The sequence below is a fragment of the Sciurus vulgaris genome (assembly GCF_902686455.1).
Source record: "Sciurus vulgaris genome assembly, chromosome: 3".
Classification (NCBI taxonomy): domain Eukaryota; kingdom Metazoa; phylum Chordata; class Mammalia; order Rodentia; family Sciuridae; genus Sciurus; species Sciurus vulgaris.
The window spans coordinates 81,520,383-81,539,260 of record NC_136463.1 but is presented as its reverse complement, the minus strand read 5'-3'; the positions used below and the strand labels follow the sequence as shown (position 1 = coordinate 81,539,260).

Genomic DNA, 18,878 nt, shown 5'->3' with positions numbered 1-18,878 from the left:
GTTTTTCTCTGCTTCCTGTTGGAGATGTGACTACTCACTCTTATTTGTACTCCTACCATGATTTGTCCCATCTATTGCATTCACCAGAGATCAAATCAATACTCCCCAATCTGACCTTGGACTTTGAGCTTCCCAAACTGTAAGCTTAATAAACCTTTCCTTTTCACAAGTTAGCTGCCTTAGTTATTGTGTTATAGTAACAAAGAACCAACAAATATAGTGTCTTCAACCCATAAAGGTTTATTTCTCAGTTATGCTGAATGTCCATCAAAGGTTGGTTAGGGGGGTTGTGCTTATTGTAGGAGCCCAGGCTAATGGAGAAGCTACCCTACCACACATTTCCAGTACCAAGGATGAGAGGGCTCTTCAGGGATTCACTTTGGCAATTAAATTCTCCAGCCCAGAAAAATGTATATGTCATTTCTGCTCACAAGTCATTGGTCAGAGCTAGTCACATGGCTCCAACCAGAGGCATCTAAGAAGTTCAGTTCTATCATTCTTAGAGAAGTAGAAATATTTGCCAAACGACACTAAAGACTCACACAGTACTTAATAAATAGTTCTGAAGGAGGGACTGCCTAGGATGTTTCCATAGCACAGTGAGTTAGAGGGGCCTTACAGAGTCTTGCTGCTCAAGCCCCTGGCTTTACCAGGAGCCAGACTTCTGGCAGGAGAAGCTCAGCAGAAAAGAGATCCTCTGAGACCTGGCATGAGCCATCCCAGAGACAGCTGAGGCCACTGGCCTCTCAGTGCCCTTCCCCAGGAGGGACAATTATCTGGCCCAGTATCCTGTATGAAGCAGCAAAAGGGTTCACACAAAAGGGTCCTACCACTTCTCTTTGACTTTGCCACACTCAGCCCAGGGCCTGGCAGGAGCTGAATAGATGATCCTGCTGCTGGAGTCCCAGTAGGATCCTTTAGAGTTCTGGAGGTGGAGGGGGTGAGTAAAGAGTGAGTTAGCCTTTCTTAGACAGTCCAGCACATCCTGCTGCTAATACAAAGGAAAGGTAATCACCCAAGAAAGTTATTTTAACAGGGTCTTGAGTGCCCATCATAATCTCTGGCTGCTGCCACAGGTCACAGCGTAGACTCGCATTTGTGGAGTTCCCACTGAATTAGCACTGGGCACCGTACTTTGAGCTGTAGGTGTAATTTCACTTAAATCTTTATGCCTACAGTGTGTACTCAGCTGCTCCTATTAGACAGCTGGGAAACTGAGGCCCACAGAGGTTAAGTAACTTCCTAAGTAAGTTACATGTACAGCCTTCCTTTGAGACTAAGCTTCCTGACTCCAAACTATCATAAATCCATAGGAAAAAGTTTTGGTGTGATTCCCTTTCCAGGTCATAAAGACCGGAGAACATCCTCTTTGAAAAGTCTCCTACCATTTCTTCCTTAAGAGTACCCAGCAAAGTTTGTCATATCATTAACACTAAATCCTACCTATGCATTATTACAGTAAAAGCCGAATACTTAAGAGACAAAAAATAGGGCAGTCTTCTGGTTGCATTTTTTTTTTTTTATTAAACCTCTGGGCCTTTTGCTATAGATATTGAAGAGGTATCTGGATCTGCTAATATATAGTGGTCTAATCAAAGCACAAAGCTGCTAATATAATATACATGTATCCAACATAATGATTAACAACAGAAGAAGTAATTATTCTGTGCTAGCTGCTGCGGGTAGCACATTGAACAAATTTGGAGCAGAGGCCTACATTTAAATTACAATACAGTGTAACCTGCCATGTTTGTGTCAGTGAGGCCACAAAATGTGTGGAGGTGCAGGTGGTTAGTAAACTCTAGAAAGGGAAGGCTAGTTAGGAAAATCAACATGGGGAGAAGGCCTATTTGATAGAAAACCACAAGTGTTGGGGCTCTGAAGGATGGGTAGTTTCTGGAATAGTTTACTGGAGAAAACCTCTGGCCTTGAGCTTGCCCATTGTACTTACTGTTTCCATCTTTACAGGGGTTAGGGTTCTGGCCCTTGGTTGTGACCTCGGTTAAGTTACAGTGAGGTACGGGTTAAAAAACTCCATTACTGCTAATAGGATGTCATTAGCTAAACTAGTGGTGGGGCGCATGGAGGTGCCAACCCAAGAGTCCCTAGCTGGTGTCTCCAGGATTATCTGGACCCTTCCGAGCACACTTGGCCTCCTCTTAATTTTCCGTGGTTTCTGTTTATCAGGTCTATCCTTCCCTTTTGCTTTTCCTTACTTTGGCTTCGCCTGGCCTACATCTCACAATCCGAGCGCAGCTCCACCCGCCCACGCCCAGCGTCCCCAGACCAGTTCCCGGCTCTTCCACTGCAGCAGCGGTCACGTGCAGCTAGTCCGGCCAGGGCAAGAAGGAAATTGAGGTGGGCGGGGCAGGCCTACCTGGCCCGCCCCTACGGCTGGAGTCGGCTTCCTATTGGCGAAGTCTCCTTCCCGGCCTCCCGCGGCTTGGAAGACCCGCTTCGGATTGGCCGATAGGCGCCAAAAGGGCGTGGCCTCAAGGAGAAGGGCGAGAGCGGAAGGAAGGGCGCGCTCTTGAGAGGAGAGGTTGCCTAGGCGACGCCGGGGGCGCGCTCGGGGGTGGGGAAGCGAGCTGGAGCTGCTCAATGACAAATCGGCTGGGGACTGCTGGGGTCCGGCCCCGGGAGGGGGCGGGGCGCGTTTAAGAGCTGCGGGCCGGGCGCGGAGGGCCAAGGCGGCGCGAGAAGGGTCCCAGGTAAGAGCGCCGCGCCGGGGCCGGGCCCCCTCCGGGCGGGGTGGGGCGCGGACTGGGGAAGTGGGTGCGCCGCCCTGTGCCCTGCAGCCTGTTCGCACGTTCTCCGCGCGGGGCTGTGGTTGGGCAGCGACCGGACACGTCTCTCCCCGGGGCCCGCGGAGGGCGATGCCCGGGCAGCTGCCCCGTTTGGCTCGGGGAGATCCACCCTGGGGCAGTCGCGGGCCTCTCACATCGGCTGGGGCTGAGGAAATGGGAGCGGTGCCCCAGCCTCTCCCTGGTCGCGGTTCCTTCCCTTTTCCCACAAATGGCCACTGCTTCCACTTCCTGCCCTTTCGGGTCTCCAGTCTGAGGATGGTTCACTCCCTCGGTTCCTTAATTGCCGCTGCGCTCAGGAAAAGAGCGATAAAGTGTTGCAAAAACTTATTACCATAGGAACGCGTACTGGGGGGGACCCGGGGCCGGCTTCTAAAAGTTTTTTGGTTTGCTGTTTGTTTGGGGTCTTGTTTTGTGAAGGAGCACAGTTCCTTCACCCCCGTTCCTTTCTGATGGTATAGAAGCACCCGGACTTTATCTGCTCTGATCCGGCGTCTCTGTTCTTTCCTTCTTGTTAGTAGAGTGTCGGTGGTTGGTTCAGAACTAACTGCTGGTGGCAGAGATCGCTGCGTCCAGACTGCTTGTTTGAACAAGTGCCCTTCCTCTCTGCTCATTTTCAGGTGAATTCTAGAAACGTTGGAACTTTGATGTTGTTATCAAGCGAGTTTTCTGGGGAGAGGTTCTCCTGTCAGGTGGACTGATTTTGTCCGAGGAAGAGCCTTGGGTGATTGTTCATTTGAGTTATCTGTGACTTGACTTCAACTTGTAGAACAGAACTTTCTGCCCTGTCCTAGTTTCCTAACCCAATTTCTTCTTGTTAAGTTTTGGGAATGGAGAGTGGGCATTGATTGGCAGAGGGTATAGCATATCTTTTAGATGTGCAAATGACAGATTTTCTAAGCGGATCAGCAAGATTCTTGGATGTCAGACCTCAGAACGAGGCCGTGTTCCTTAAACCTGGAGCAGTAGAAACACAGTTCTAAGAAACGGGGTGACCATGAAAGGTGGTGCTAAATATTGACAAGAACAGCAGAAGAGTTGAGTTTGTGGAGCTGAGTTGAATACTGGTTCCGGAACTTTGTTAGTGGTCTGATCTGGAGCATTTTTTAAAGTTTTTTTTTTTTTTTTTTTTTTCCCTCCGACCTCCAGAATCAACTGTTTTGGTCATAGTTATTGTCATTGTTAGGATTAAATTAAATAAGAACTATTTAAAGTGTTTTCTGTAGTAATGGGGGTGGTGATGTGCTTTGGTGTTATCCAAACGCAGGTGTATTCAAGTCTTGTTTGCCATCCTCTGGTGCTGTCCTGAGGTGGTAGAACCTTTAAGAGGTGGTGCCTAAGTAGGAAGATTAGGTCTCTGGAGGTTGTGCTCATGAAGGGGTTATTTGGGACCCTGGCCTCTTCCTCTTTTTGCTTCCCAGTCACCATTAGATGAGTAACTTGTTCCACCACACACTCCCATCGTGATCAAAACAGGCCCCAAAGCAACAGACCAACCAACTATGGATTGAAACCTCCCAAAGTGTGAGCCAGAGTAAACCTTTCCTTTTTTTTAACTTGAGTATCTCAGGAATTTGGTACAGTAACAGAAAACTAACACAGGAAGAAGCATCAGGTAGTCTACTTTATTCTGACCACATCTTCTGTGACTTTCCTTCCTTTTTTGGGAGGGAGGAAGAGAGGGTTCTAGGAATTGAATACAGGGCCTCATGTATGCTAAGCATGCTCTATTCCACTGAGCTACACCCCCAACCCCTTTTCTTCCTGTTTACATTCTCATTGGAAATAGCAGATACTCTTATTTGAGATCCTAGCAAGACTCTCCTATGTCTGAGTAGACATTTTCCCAGAATTTGGTGTGGAAAAAGTATAGATATAAATTACTGGATATCTTTTGGGAAAATGGAACGTAGACACATAAAGAGAGGAAAACAAGAATTAAAACCTTAAGTGGAATTTGAAGAGGTCTTGGTGAAAGGTGGAAGAAGTAGAAAAGTTCTAAATTCTTGCCTTTAAATTCAAGTTTCTTGTCCGTAGAAGGCTTGAGACTTCATGAAAAATGTTAAACCTGAGAGTTGAGATATTCCTTTGTACCATACCACTCAATCCCACTAGGCCTATCCACATTCAATCACTAAATTCTTACTTGCTCATCTAATATGAGAGTCAGAAACATTGATGACCTTTTCTGAAAGCTTAATTTGGAGACAACATAACAACCTAGAACTGCAGGGTTGGAAGAGATCTTGGTGAACTTGGAAGAGAACTTGGAGTATTTGAAGGTTTTCAGTGTAACTGGTCTCAAGATAAAGTACAGGACTCCCACTTTTCATTGGCTCCAATTACTGCTAAACAGTCCCCTGCTGTAGGACATGCAGGACACTTGTGTGTTTTGTGTGTATGTGGAGGGGGTGGTGGTAAATGATGCATATTGTTGAGAATTCTGAATGTTAGGGAGCCCAGGGTGCCAGGGAGAATGGGACTCTTCCTTACTTAGGTGATGGGGTGTGTAATAAGGAGAGAAATGAATATCGAGCATCAGTTATCTATTTGGCAGACAACCCACTGATGTAACCAATGACATATAGATATGTGGCCTCGAAGATTTGACAGTGAGCTATTTTCTTTAGTGCCATAGTTCTTCTGGAACTTAGGAATATGAACAATGGTGTGTATATGCACATATTCTTAGATGTTCCAAAAAAGTAATGGGGCCAGTAGGCAAGAAGGTGTATAAGCTTTTGGATGGCAAGAGAAAAAAGAAAGATATAGAGAATGCGGAAACTGAGTGTCAAAGTGGAAAGTATGTGTGGTTATTATGACAACTAGAAAATGCCAGCCAACTCTCAAATTAAGTTTATAACACTTAAAGAGAAAACTGCTTACAGTTTTCCTGAGTGTCCTCTTGAGGGTCCCTCTACCCCCTGCAGTGCTGGGGATTGAACACAGGGACTTGGCATGCTAGGCAAGTGCTCTGCCACTGAGTTAGACCACTGCCTGTGAGTTTGTTCTCCCCACTCCCGCCAGTTAACATATAGATGTAACCAGGTGTGGTGGTGCACACCTATAATCCCAGTGATGGTGGGGGAGGCTGAGGCAGTAGGATTCCAAGTTCAAGGCCAGCATGGGCAATGTAGGGAGATCTTGTCTCAAAATAAAAAATAAGAAGGCTGGGGGCACAGATCAGTGGTAGAGCTACTCAATCCTCAGTACTGGGAAAAAATGCAGAAAAAGGTGTTATTAATTGGTAATCTATGTTGTTGCCATTGCTTTTTGTCATTGCTCCATGGGTAATTTATAGCACATTTTAGACCTACTAGATTAGTAATTCACAGAGCAAGTTAGGCCTGATCTAGATTGAAATATTCCAAGCTACATAATTTTACTTAGTATATGACATGAGTTGAAGGAAATACAGAAGTGGGCCCTTTGTGATTGGCTACCTCTAAAGTGTATTTGCCTTTTGAGTGAGTTTTCTATGGTTTGTAACAAATTTCCCTAAATTCAGCAGTCTATAAACTTTAGTAATTATTTCACATAATATATATTTAGTATTATTTCACACAGTTTCTGGAGTTCAGGAATCTGTTCAATTGGCCAAGTGCTTTTGGCTCAGGCTCTCCCTTGAGGTAATAGTCACCTGAAGGCTTGATAGCTGGAGGAACTGCACTTCCATGTCTGTTGCACTCACATGTCTGTTGGCTGGAGGTCTTGGTTTCACACCACGTGTGCCTCGCTGTATAGGCGACTTCACAAGATGGCAGCTAACTTTCTCCCCAGAGCTAATGGCCTGAGGGAGGAAGTATAAGATAGTGCTCAAGATGGAAGCTACAGTATCTTGGTATCTAATCTTAAAAATGACAGAACATCACCTCTGTCAGTACACAGAACAAATCTGATACAGTGCGAAAAGAGACTATCTAAGGGGCCTTTGGCGTTCTTGGTGGCCAGGTACTACATTGTTTGTTTTGGCAACAATGAGGATTGAACTCAGGGATGCTTTACCACCTAGCTACACCCCCCAGTTCTATTTCATTTTTTATTTTGTTACTGGATGTCCCTAAGTTGCTGGGGCTGGCCTTGAACTTGTAATTCTCCTGCCTCAGCCTTCTGAGTAGCTGGAACTACAGGCATGGGTCAGAGTACCCAGCTCACTTTTTTTTTTTTTTTTTTTTAAACCTTTAGACCAGACATTATTGAAAAAACTATTTAAGATGATTACTAAAGTTTGTAGTACTATAGGAGATTAAAACAGCTGGAGTTTTTGCTGTTCTGAAAGCTTTTGGTAATATACTTGAAACTTTATGTTCTTTCTTCTGGTTCTTCATTGTCAGATGCTAGAATAATTAGCCAAATATGCAGTAGCTTTGGAAATTAGAAATTTAAATCTTGCTTGTCCCTAAACCAAATGGAACAGCTGAGATTTTTTTTTTAACCCTAAAACAAGTTGGTAAAAAACTTATTGCCAAAGTGATTTTCTTGATGAACAGCTTAAAATTAGTCATTAATGATTTGTGTATTCTAAAAAATAAAGCTCATTGGCAAAGTAGCCAAAAAGTTTTAGAGAATTTAAACCCTCTCTCCTTGCCTGCATAATTTAAATCTTTGGACAATGTTTATTTGCCTAGCAATTCTTCAGTTCTCTCTCAATCCTCACACGTTTTAATTATCCACTTGGGTAGAAGGACTTCATTCTTCAGCATCCACATGAAATCTTTCTGAGTGACTATAGGTGGGGAGCAGAGTTTAGGAAACCCTAGCCTGCAGCCTGGCTAAAAGACCTCCCTGTTTTCTTTCATCTCTGAAATTTCTGTGATTCTAATATTTTCATGTAACAAATCTCTTTGAATGAAATATTTATAACAAGAAAGATCTCATTAATCATGTTAAGTTGCAAGAATTGTATTTGTTCTTTGCAACCCATTTGATTATTGGTAGAGTCACAATCAGAAAAGTCGCACAATTTGCATTTTCTCCTCTTCCTATTTTTGGCCCTAGTCCCATCCTCTGTCCTACTTATGAGCTAGTTCCTTTCTTTTCTTTCATCCTACCTTTCCCACAATCCCCCTTCTTCCTTCCGCAGGAAAGGATTGGTGGCGTCATTTATTGTTGGTTAGCTAGTCCTATTGTTAGGAAAGATTTTTATTTTACTTTTTTTGTGGTGCTGGGGATTGAATCCAGGGCCTCCCACATGCTAGGCAAATGCTCTTCTGTTGAGCTATATCCCCAACCTTTAGGAATGAACATGAGCTAATGGACTACCTCTGTTAATACTTGCATATTAAAAATTTTTTAAATTTCAAGTTGTATCTGTTTGTTCAGTAATTGCTGCCATTTTTTAATGTCCTAATTGTTCTAAAATCTAGCCACTTCCCCCACGTCTACTGTCATTACCTTTGTCAAGCCACATTGTCCCTGGCTTGACTTGCTCCATCTCACACATTTGTTCTTGGTTCCTCTGTTTTCCACTCCATAGCTAGAGTGACCTTTTCAACATGCAGGCCCAGTGATGCCACTCATTTGCTGGAAACACTTCATTGGCTTTCCAGTGCCTGTGGGGTCTTGAGTGATCTGGCCCTTATTTACCTCTGGAGTCTTATTGCATGCCAGACTCTGCCTCTTTCTTTTTGCTTTAGAGAGTCACAAAGGTCTTTCTTCAGCTGCCAGTCTGTACCTTGTTCCCCTTTGCTTTGGTTCTTCATAAATGCCCTGAGAGGGGAGCAGAGCATGTGAATGGAACCATAGGTAGGAAGCACTTAGTGTGTTGATGAGACTGAAAGAAGGTTGGCTGGGCAAAGATCTTGCAGACTGCAGTCAGTGGAGGGTTTGGGTTTTAGGCATGGTGAGCCATTAGACCATTAAGCACACTGTCATTTACGTCCTTAAAAAATTTGCACGGTGGGCCGTCTGGACAGCAGATTAGATTGAAGAGGGGTTAAGGTGGCAGCAAGGAGGAACCAGTTGGGAAGCTGTGGCTGGGACTCAGCTGTGACAGAGAAAGTGGACTAAGTGTTTGGATTTGAAGGGTATTTTGGAAATGAAATCAATAGAACTGGTCACAAATTGAGTTGGGGAATCAAAAATAACCTTAAGGCTTCTGGTGTTTATAACAGCATGGGCACACCTGGGTTTTTTGGCAGCTTTTAGATGGGGAGTGAATAGTGGAGAAGGAACAAATTTAAGGGGGAGGAGCAACAGTTCTATTTTGGGACTAAGTTTGAGATTCTGATGAGAGAGCCAAGAGGGGTAGCAGGAAGGCAGAGGGGTCTGGGTTGCTTCTCAACAGTTTGCAAGCTGTGCAGAAAGCCACTAGAATGGATGCCGTTGCCTAGGGAGAGGGAGCGGGAGCGAGATGAGAGGGTGTGTGTCCAAGCCTCAGGAATACTGAAAGGCAGATGCCAGGTAGAGGAGGAAGACCTGGCTTGTAAACATGCAGAAAGCCGCAGACAAATGAGAGCCGTGGAGAGCATGTGAGCTCTAGATGCTGGAAGGGAAGTGTGAGGAGACCTTCCCTTTTCCAGGCAGAACTTCATTGTAGTTGCTCTGTGCTCATTTTAAAAAGGGGGAGAGGTTGGAGAGAAGGAGAAAAGTTTTCTTTGGAGTCAGTTACATGGTGTTTGTTGGTGACCTTACAAGAATCAGTTTGTATGAGACGATGTGAGGGAGTAAGTCAGATTAGAATGTAGTAGTGAGAGAAGGAAGCCCCGGCCTTTGCTATTCAAAGAGGGCTCTGTGGGCCCTGAGCATCACTGAGGTAGGTTACGACTGCAGAAACTTGGGCTCCACCCCAGTCCAGCTCAATCCAAATGCACATTTAACAAGAGTCCCAGTTCATTTGTCACTACATTAGAGAAGCATTGGTTCTATGGCTTGGATGCAGTTTGGCCTAAAAGTTTGTGTGCTGGATGCTTTGTCCTCAGTGCAGAGGGCTTGAGGCAGTGGAACCTTTAAAAGTGGGAGATGGTTGGCTCATAGATTAGGGACATGTGCTGCCCTCGGGAAAGAACAAGGTTCTTGTGGGACCTTGGGTTTAAAAAAGAGCCAGCATGACCCCTCCCTGTTCTCTGACACGTGTTCCTGCCCTGATTCCATTCTTCATGAGGCCCTCACCCGAGAGGCTGAAGAGATGGGGCTGCCTGATTTTGGACTTTCAGACTCCTAAACTGAGCGAAATAAGCCTCTTCTCTCTGCGTGACCTAGCCTCAGGTATTTTGTTTTAGCAATAGAAAATAGACTAATACAATTAGTATAGTTAACCAGATAGTTCCAATTGTGTGGGTAGATAGAGGGACATATGGGGATCAGAGTATGTATGTGTTTAGGATGAAGATGGAATGGAATTGTGTCTTTGCTATGGGGATGATTGTGCAGCAGGAGAAAACTGTTCAATGAGGAGCCATGAGGGAGTTTGTGCTTGGTGGCTTCTATGTTCTCTGGGGAAAATGAGGCAAGACCATCTCTCAGGAGTGGGCATGGGGAGGGAGAGTCATGGCGAGATTTCTAGAACATGTGGCCTGAATGTGCAGTTCTGATTTGTAATCATAAATGCATTAAAAGTGAATTCCATGGGACTGGTTACATGCTTTCATTTCTTGCCAGGTCAGGTGTGGAGAGGAGAGCAGTGGTGTGAAGGAGCCTCGAGGAGGCGCAGAGGCGAGGCGCTGGGGAGAGGGCACTTAGGATGTTGTGCTGAGGGGCCTAAGAGGTGAAGGAGGGCATTGGAGCCCAGAGGAGTTGGTAAGCAGAGAGAACCTGCTGGAGGCCAGTGCCTGAGGTGTCACAAGGGTGGAGAGTTATGGCAGGGGCTATTTATAAATAGCAAGGGAGGGTTGGGATATAGCTCAGTTGGTAGAGTGCTTGCCTCACAAGCACAAGGCCCTGGGTTCAATCCCCAGCAGCACCAAAAAAAAAAAAAAAAAAAAAAAAGAAAGCAAGGGATCTGGAAGGATTGAGGCTGGAGGGTGGGAGGAGAGAACTGTTTGTTTGGTGATGTTCATGTTCAGGGTATGACCATGGCTGTGTTAGGTACAATGAAGGAAAAGGTTTTTGGAGAAGAAGAGGTCAAGTCTTTGAGAGCTCTTTGCTGGGTCATCCATGTGGGTATAGAAGTCACTGAGGAGGAGGATGGAGCTGGGGTAGGAAGGAAGTCTGTGAACCAGAAGCGGATGTCCCTAATAAATGAGGGAAGTGACCGGGAGATAGTAACAGGGTGAGGGACTGGGTATTATAGCTGGGAAGTCCAGGCCTCAGAGATACAGCATTCTGGAACATGGAGGGGACAAGAGAGGCACTGAACTGAAGTGACAGTGGAGAAGGAGGAAGAACACTTATCTGGTCCCCTGTGGCCTGGAGGCACATGGTATGAGAGGTGAAACAGTTGCTTTTAGAATGTGGAGTCCCCAGGGCACACCAGGTATCAGGCAAAGTCAGAGTTGAGAAGGTTTTAGAAGAGGCAGAGGCAGAGGCTCTTGGAGGCTTTGCTGATGTCCCTGAGAGTGCAGGAAATAGGGGCTTAGTCGTTCCAGGGGGTGACTGCAGTTCTGTTGGGCTACATCCTAGTAATGAGGAAGCTTGGGGATGCCTGCCTTTCTGGTGGTGACTTGGTCAGAGTGATGTTCAGGGGTGTGCCACCCTTTGGAGAAGGGTGGGTCTCCTTCTAGAGCTGTTCTTCCCAAGCCTTGGCCGAGAGAAGCAGCTCGTGCATCACACACTGACACAGAGGGAAAAAGATGAGGGACTTTCTCTTAGAGCAGTTCCAGGAGCTGCTGGGGGAAGTTAGGATAAGCCTGTCCTACAAGGCCCATTGAGCTGGTGTGCTGGCGTGCAACCACAGTCCCAGCTGTTCAGGAGGCTGAGGGGGAGAGGCAACATGGCAAGACTCTGTCTCAAAAACAACAACAAATGCCCATTGGCGATACCTCTGAAGGTAACGACATTGTCTTTCGGGGTGATGGAGAAGAAAGAAGGGTGTCAGGGACCAATGCTGATGGGAATATGCCTAGGCTGATTTCTGTGTTGATGGTGCATTTGGTTCATAGCCCACATTTGCCCCTGCCTGGTTGCCCTGTAAGATGGGCAGGGCAGATCTTGGCCTGTTCTTCAGTGGTGGTGGAGGCCCAGGGGATGAAATGTCTTGCCTCTGCGGCCAGGTAGGGGGCACGTCGCTGAGACTAGAAGGCAGGCCTCTGCCTTGCAAGCATATGCACTGGATACTGACTGGCCTCTGTATGAAGAAATCTCCCTGCCCTTTCTTCCTTCTTTAAGGACCAGCAGCTCATCCTGACATAGCATAGACTTGGCTCTGAGGCTAATGTCTTCCTTAAGGCTTTCTAGAATTTTAGAGTTGATAGGTATAAAGCAGTTCCATACTTATTCAGAACTTATTTTGACAGGTACATTTTCATTTGATCTCCCTAACAAACGGAGGAGAGAGCTATCTTCTATTTTTTATGGCTCAAACTGTGGCCAAGAAATGTTAACCAAAGTTATTATCTTCCCAAAGGCAGATTTCAGACTTCAAGTCAAATGTTTTTTTCCTGGCTTATACTGTAGTTGATATATAACTACTTTTCAAAACATTGTGGTAAAACATTCATACATAAAGTTTACCATTTTAACTGTTTTTAAGTGTCTTGAGTCGCATTAAGTCTGTTCCTATGGTTTGCAACCATCACCACCACAACCACCCATCTCTAGAAGTTTTTCATCATCCCATATGAAACTCTGTCCCCATTAAACAAGTCCCCATTTCTCCCTAACCCCAGTGCCTGGCAATCACTTTCTGTCTCTGAAGTTGATTATTCTAGGTGTCTCATGAGATTGAAATCATACTATATATGTGCTTTTTTTTAAAAAAAATATTTTTTTAAATGGTAGATGGACCCAGTACCATTACTTATTTTTATGTGGTGCTGAGGATGGAACCCAGTGCCTCACACATGTGAGACAAGCGCTCTACCACTGAGTCATAGCCCCAGTATATGTGCTTTTGTGCCTGGCTTATTGCACTCAGTGGAATGTCCTTAGGTTCATTGGTGTTGTAGCATGTGTTCAAATTTCCTTCCTTTTAAGGCTGAACTATGTTCTATTGTAGCTGCAGGCCACAGTTTGCTTATCTGTTGATGATTCCTTGGGCTCTTCCCACCTTTTGGCTATTGTGAATAACACTGATGAACATGGATGTGAAGCTATCTGTTCAAGTCCTTGCATTGAGTTTTTTTGTATGTAGTACATTTCCTCCCAGGTCTTTGTATTTGTGTCTCTCTTTAAGGAGCTTTCTGACCCCATATTTCTGGGTCCCTGTAATAAGTTTCAGTATTTCAGGCCCATATTCAAAGGGCTTCCCCACCCCAATCTACACTGTAGACAGTGTAGTGGCTCAGAGTTCTGACTCTAAACCTCAGACTGCTGGGGTCCCAGTCCCAGCTCAGCCTCCTCTCGTTAGGTGAGCTCAGGCAAGTTATGCCAGCTGTGTGGGTATCTAGGCAGGTGATGGAGGAAATATTTCAGTAGAGGGTGCAATTATATATATTTAGTTGTAGGTGGACACAGTAACTTTATTTTACTTTTATGTGGTGCTGAAGATCAAATCCAGGGCCTCAGGAGTGCTAGGCAAGCATGCTACCACTGAACCACAACCCCAGCCCTCTTGGACCTTTTTGATGAGAAGGTCTATCCTGGAAAAGGACTAACATGAGCCTAGACGCATAAACCAGAAGCCGGGTGCTTCTGATAAGAGACTTCAAAGCTTTTATTTTTTGTTCTAGTTTACTTCATTTGTTTTTGTTAACCTAGGTTTATTATTATTTTTTTAAATTTTTCATGGGGATCGGGGGAACGAATAAAAGAGCTATTCATTATTCAGCAGAAATACCTCAAACAAATTTCTTTAGGCACACCTCTGTGTCAATTTGAATTGTTTTAAAGATCTAATATCAGGGGGGAAATCCCCCAAATTAACAGGGAACTTAAGATTGTTTAATTCAGCTCCCTCGTTTTTGTAAATATGGAAACTGAGTCATGCATATAAGTGCATATAAGTGTTCCCTGGCACTAATGACAATAGCAGCTACCCAAAGAAGGGGAGTTTGACCAGGGAGGGCACTTGACCCAAGTGAGTTCTGGGTATGAGACTGAGAGGGCTGGGTCCCTCATGGCTATGCTGGGGGCTGGGAGCCAGAGGGTCCTGTGCATGAGTGAAGCAGGTAGAGGAAGACAGGAGCGGCCCCTCCTGTGGCCTTGCAGACAGTGCAGCCCCTTCCAGAAGCACCGGCCTTCCTCAGCACCAGCCAATTGCCTGGATTTAGGAATGTCAGACTTCTCATTTTTCAAGAGGTGCCAAAAATTTGGACTTGTATGTAAAATTCCCTTTAAAAATGTTAATAATTAAATCAATTTTTAAAAGCACTGTGTGAGCAAACAAAGCATGCCTGCAGGCTACCAAATTTTACAAATTGGCAGCTCTGTTTTTTGCCAAGTAGTGAAAGCTGATCTATAGCAAGAAAGAGACAGAGCCAGCACATGGAGGGAAACACAGTGACAGTCTTGGCAGCATGCAGGGTGCTGATTCCAGCTGCCCCCAAGTCCCAGCCATGTCTTCAGCCTCCTTCCTATGCTTGTGGATTTTTTTTTGTTGTTTATGTTTTCTTCAAAAAATTTTTTCTTTGTATTAGTGATATACACTAGTATTTTCCTGCTAAATCCCTATGGGTATATGAGTTTATTTACCTTATGTTTCTTTGTAATGGGTATTTTTAAACATATACAAAAGTACAGAGAAAAATATAATGAGTTACTCTGTCCCTATCAGGTCAGTGTCAATCAATTTATTACTAATCTTATTTCACCTCTATCTCTATTCACTCTGTTTCCCTTGATAATTTTGAAGCAGCTCTTGCACATCACTTAACCTCATTACAAATGAGGTTAAATGAGGTATTTAAAAAAATTAAAACACTAATTCCTTAATATTATTAAATCTAGCTAGAATTTCCAATTTCCCCAGTTTTCTTATTTTGTTTATTTAAATTAGGATCCAAAAAAAGTCTCTTTGTTTCAACTGGTTGATAGTCTCTTGAGTCTTTTAATATATAGGTTGCTTCTCCTTTTCTTTTTCCCTTGAAATTTGTTTATTGGAGAAATTGGGTACTTTGTTCCTTTGAGCTTCCTACAGTTTATCTATCTCTGCTGTGCATCTCTGTTCCTTGGTCTCCTCGAACTGCTATTAATTGATGGTTTGATTTAGAAGAAGTATTTTTTTTTTTAATTTCAAGAAAGTATCATTGATGTTATATCTTTTTCAGATGTCATTTATGCCAGATTGTCTTTTTTTTTTTTTGAAACAGGATCTCACTATGTCTCTCAGACTGGTCTTGAACTCCAGGGTTCAAATGATCCTCCTGCTTCAGCCTCCTGAGTGGCTAGGACTTCAGGCACATGCCACTGCATCTGGCTGTGTTGTCTCTTTTTGTGGTGTTAGCTGTCATTGATGTTCTACAGCCAGATGCTTAGCATAAGAAGGTGTAAAAAGGTGCTGCCCAAATTTTTCCATTCCTTGGTTTGTGAGATTATTTCTAGAAGGAAAAACTTTGCTTCAGCTGTTAGTTACCCAGTGTTACAGTTTGCATGGAAGCAGGGTACATTTTTGATTATTTCCTTTTATTTGCCTATTTTAAAAATAATGAGTTGTCACCTCCAGAGGTGACAAATGAGGTGCTTTTTAAGTAGCACCATGAACAAATTTGATGTTTCAATCTGTTGCAGTTATCTTTCTTGATCTTTAACTGCCTCTCTGACTAGTCTCTTCAAATTGTCTCCTGAGTATGTGGGGGTGGGCAAGTTTGTATTTTTAATTTGTTATTTTTGGTAGCTAGTAACATTTATTGTTAAACCACACTAAAAATCTCTGGGAACGCTGCTACTTTAAATGCTGCCCTTCTGGACAACATTTCTTTAATGGAATGTTAATGAGAAACATGGAGCATGTGTAGAAGAAAATTGTTTACAACGAGTCCTCTTTTTCTTAAAGCTCTTCACTCATGATTCTTCCATCCCTTTATTCATCCTCTGGGCATTCCTGGGTTTCTAATGCCCTGTAGCTCAAAGCTGTCCCTGGGGACTCACATGTGATTAAGATAGAGCTTCTCTGGCAACAGACTGGACATGACACGTGTTCTAGATAGCTATAGGGTTTGTGACGTATCACTTTAACAGTGTGTAGGGACTCCGGGAAGGAGAGGGAGGACCATCAGTGAATGTATGCTTATGTGCACAAACACGCAAACATGGACACTCATAGATGCAATTCCTAGATTGGTGATCTTGTCACAGCTAGTAGTAATTTGGTATTAGATGCTAAGAAGTAAGACTCCAGATTGATTTTCAGTACTAGTGGAAAATGAGAACTACGGGACAATGTCACTGAATTTTACTTTTAAATTATGCAACACTTATAAACCCTGAGCGTCAGTTTGTTTCCTGTGCTACTTCATATGTGAGAGAGCTACTCCAGGGGGTGAATCCTTCATGACTGAAATTTAGGTCATGAGGTTCCTAATTTGGATGGTAACAGGAAGTGGTATAAACAAATGGAATTTGCTTTGGCACCTAGCATGGGACTACTTAAACTTTACTGTGCAGAGGATTCCCCTGGAGACTTTGTTAAAGTACAGATTCTGGTTCACAGGTCTAGGGTACAGCCCGAGAGTCTGCATTTCCCATAGGCTCCTAGGTGTGACTCAAAATGCAGTCCAGACCCGATTGTAAACATCTTTGTAATAGCTTCTCTCCGCAAACTGTAGGGACTTAATGGGGAAAAAATCCTGGTTAGTTTATGTGTTATCTAGCTGTTTAATTTTTAAATCAAACTTTAATATTTTCTTTTATAAAATTCATCATATAACTTACATTAATTTTGAAAATTAAATGAAATGGAGATGTGTACAAGAAAATTGAAGTTGTCCTACTGGCAGTCTGACTCCATTGTTGCCAGTACTAACAGTGTATATATTATTATAAATTTATATATAAATGATCTTATTATGATTATATATACATATGTGCATATATTTTTTTAACAAATGACATTACATTTTGTGAAACTTGTTTTTTTCTACTTAATGATACATCTTCACATTTTTCTAGGTCGGTACATACATATTTTCCTCTTTCTTTTAAGTGGTTGTATATCTAAAATTTGGTTTTATTATAATATATGCAAGTATTCTTATGGGTGGATTTTTTTTCAGATTATTAGAGTATTCTGTGTAATCACAAAAAATCATTCTTACAAGAATATATTTGCATTTTTATAGACTACTCTCCTATAAGTTTTTCAGATTTTTAAAATTTTTAATTAATTTTTGTTAATTTTTCCTCAAAAGGTTGTTGCAATTAATATATGATCAATAGTATCCATTTTCCCAGATTCTTGACAGTACTTTTTTAGCCAGACTGAGGTTTTATTTGCATTTCCTTGAGTAATAGAGAAATTGGATATGGCTTCATTTACTTATTTATGAGCTATGTTCACTTCTTTTCCTGCGAATTACTTATTTTTTTTTTTTTTTTTTTTTTTTTTTTTTTTTTTTTTGGCCCATTAACAAACTGGGTTATTTGACTTATTGGTTTTCAGGGACTTTTTATATTTTATAGATACAACTTTGTCATATGTTGCAAATATTTTCTCCCAATGTATTTGTCCCTCAATCCTTATACTTCTCTCTTGTTCTTCATTGCTTTTTCACTTTTATGACTGTTTAATTTAAACTTTATTGCTATGTTTGATTCCCTGCATCTTTCCATTATTGTTTCCTGTTGGGAACACTTGTTTGAAGAAAATATAGAGGTTGAATATTTATCTTCCTCATTGAGCATGAGATTTTATAAATAAACATGAAATTTCCTTGTTAGCCTAATGTCTAAGCATATAATCTGCAGCTATAGTCTACCAAATACAGTACCACATGAAGTAGTACTGAACTTGAAATAAATAATAATTGCTTAATAAAAGCCTCCTCCCCCTGTACCATGTTCTTGCTTCACTGTGTGGGGCAAAGATGGTTCCTGGAACCTTTGTTAAGCTACATGTACAACGTTTAGGGGGCTGTGGACGCACCTGGGGATTTTACCAAACCTAAAGAGGAACTCTACAATGTTCTCCAGGATACTTGAATTTTATGTGGTGTGTGGGGGAGTGAGTTTCCTCTAGGCTGGTAACCTTCATATCTTTCTTTAACCCCTGGTATCTGAGTATTGTGGAAGGAGCTCAAGGGATGAAATTCTCAGCACCAGTGGTTGGCCCTTCTTTGGCAAGGGAATTTTTTTAGGTAATTGTTATCCAGATCCTGTTAATTATCTTTAATGTGATTAAGAATCACCTGAAAGATCCAGGCTCAGTGGTGCAGGCCTGTAATCCCAGAGGCTCATGAGGCTGAGGCAGGAGGATTGTAAGTTTAAGACCAGACTTAGCAAGACCCTGTCTCAAAATAAAAAGGGCTGGGGATGTGGCTCAGTTTTTAAGGGCCTCTGTATTCAATCCCTGGTGGAAAAAAAAGAAAACAGAAAAAGGAAAAGAAAGAAAAAAAAAATCACCTGGAAGAGTTCGTTTTTGTTTTTTGCCCTGAACTATTGAGAGTAAGTTGTATAAATCATGACTTTATTTCTGAGAATATAGATATTCTCTTATCTGAATATACTCCAGGTATTAACGCCAGTACATTTAACATTGAAACAATACTTGAATCTTGAATCTATTCTTGGATTCCAGCTTTGTCAAGATGAGGGTCTGTTCGACGTGTCCTTATGGCTAAATGTCCTGAAGGTGCATGTCTACCTGCCCCACCTTGGTGTTATTAATTTTGATTATGTGATCAAAGTATTATCTGCTTTTCTCATGCCATACGTACTGTTTTTTCCCTCTTGTAAGTAAATCTGGGGAGACACTTTAAGATCATATCCTTTAAATATCCTTTTCCTCATCCAGATTCTCCCCTTAGATTTAGCATACACTGATGAGTCTTACCTGCCAGACTTTAAACTTGTAAAATACTGATTTTCCAATTCAGGTATATCCTC

General features: G+C 42.8%; 1 protein-coding gene across 1 annotated transcript in view; it reads left to right on the top strand.

Annotated features, from left to right (window-relative positions):
• Positions 1 to 2,551: 2,551 nt before the first annotated feature.
• RALB (RAS like proto-oncogene B) overlaps positions 2,552 to 18,878 on the top strand; it is a 44,052-nt gene continuing 27,725 nt past the window's right edge. The window contains exon 1 of the mRNA XM_079132186.1: positions 2,552 to 2,711. The gene's annotated coding sequence lies outside the window, so the exon portion shown is untranslated. The remainder of the gene's footprint in view (positions 2,712 to 18,878) is intronic.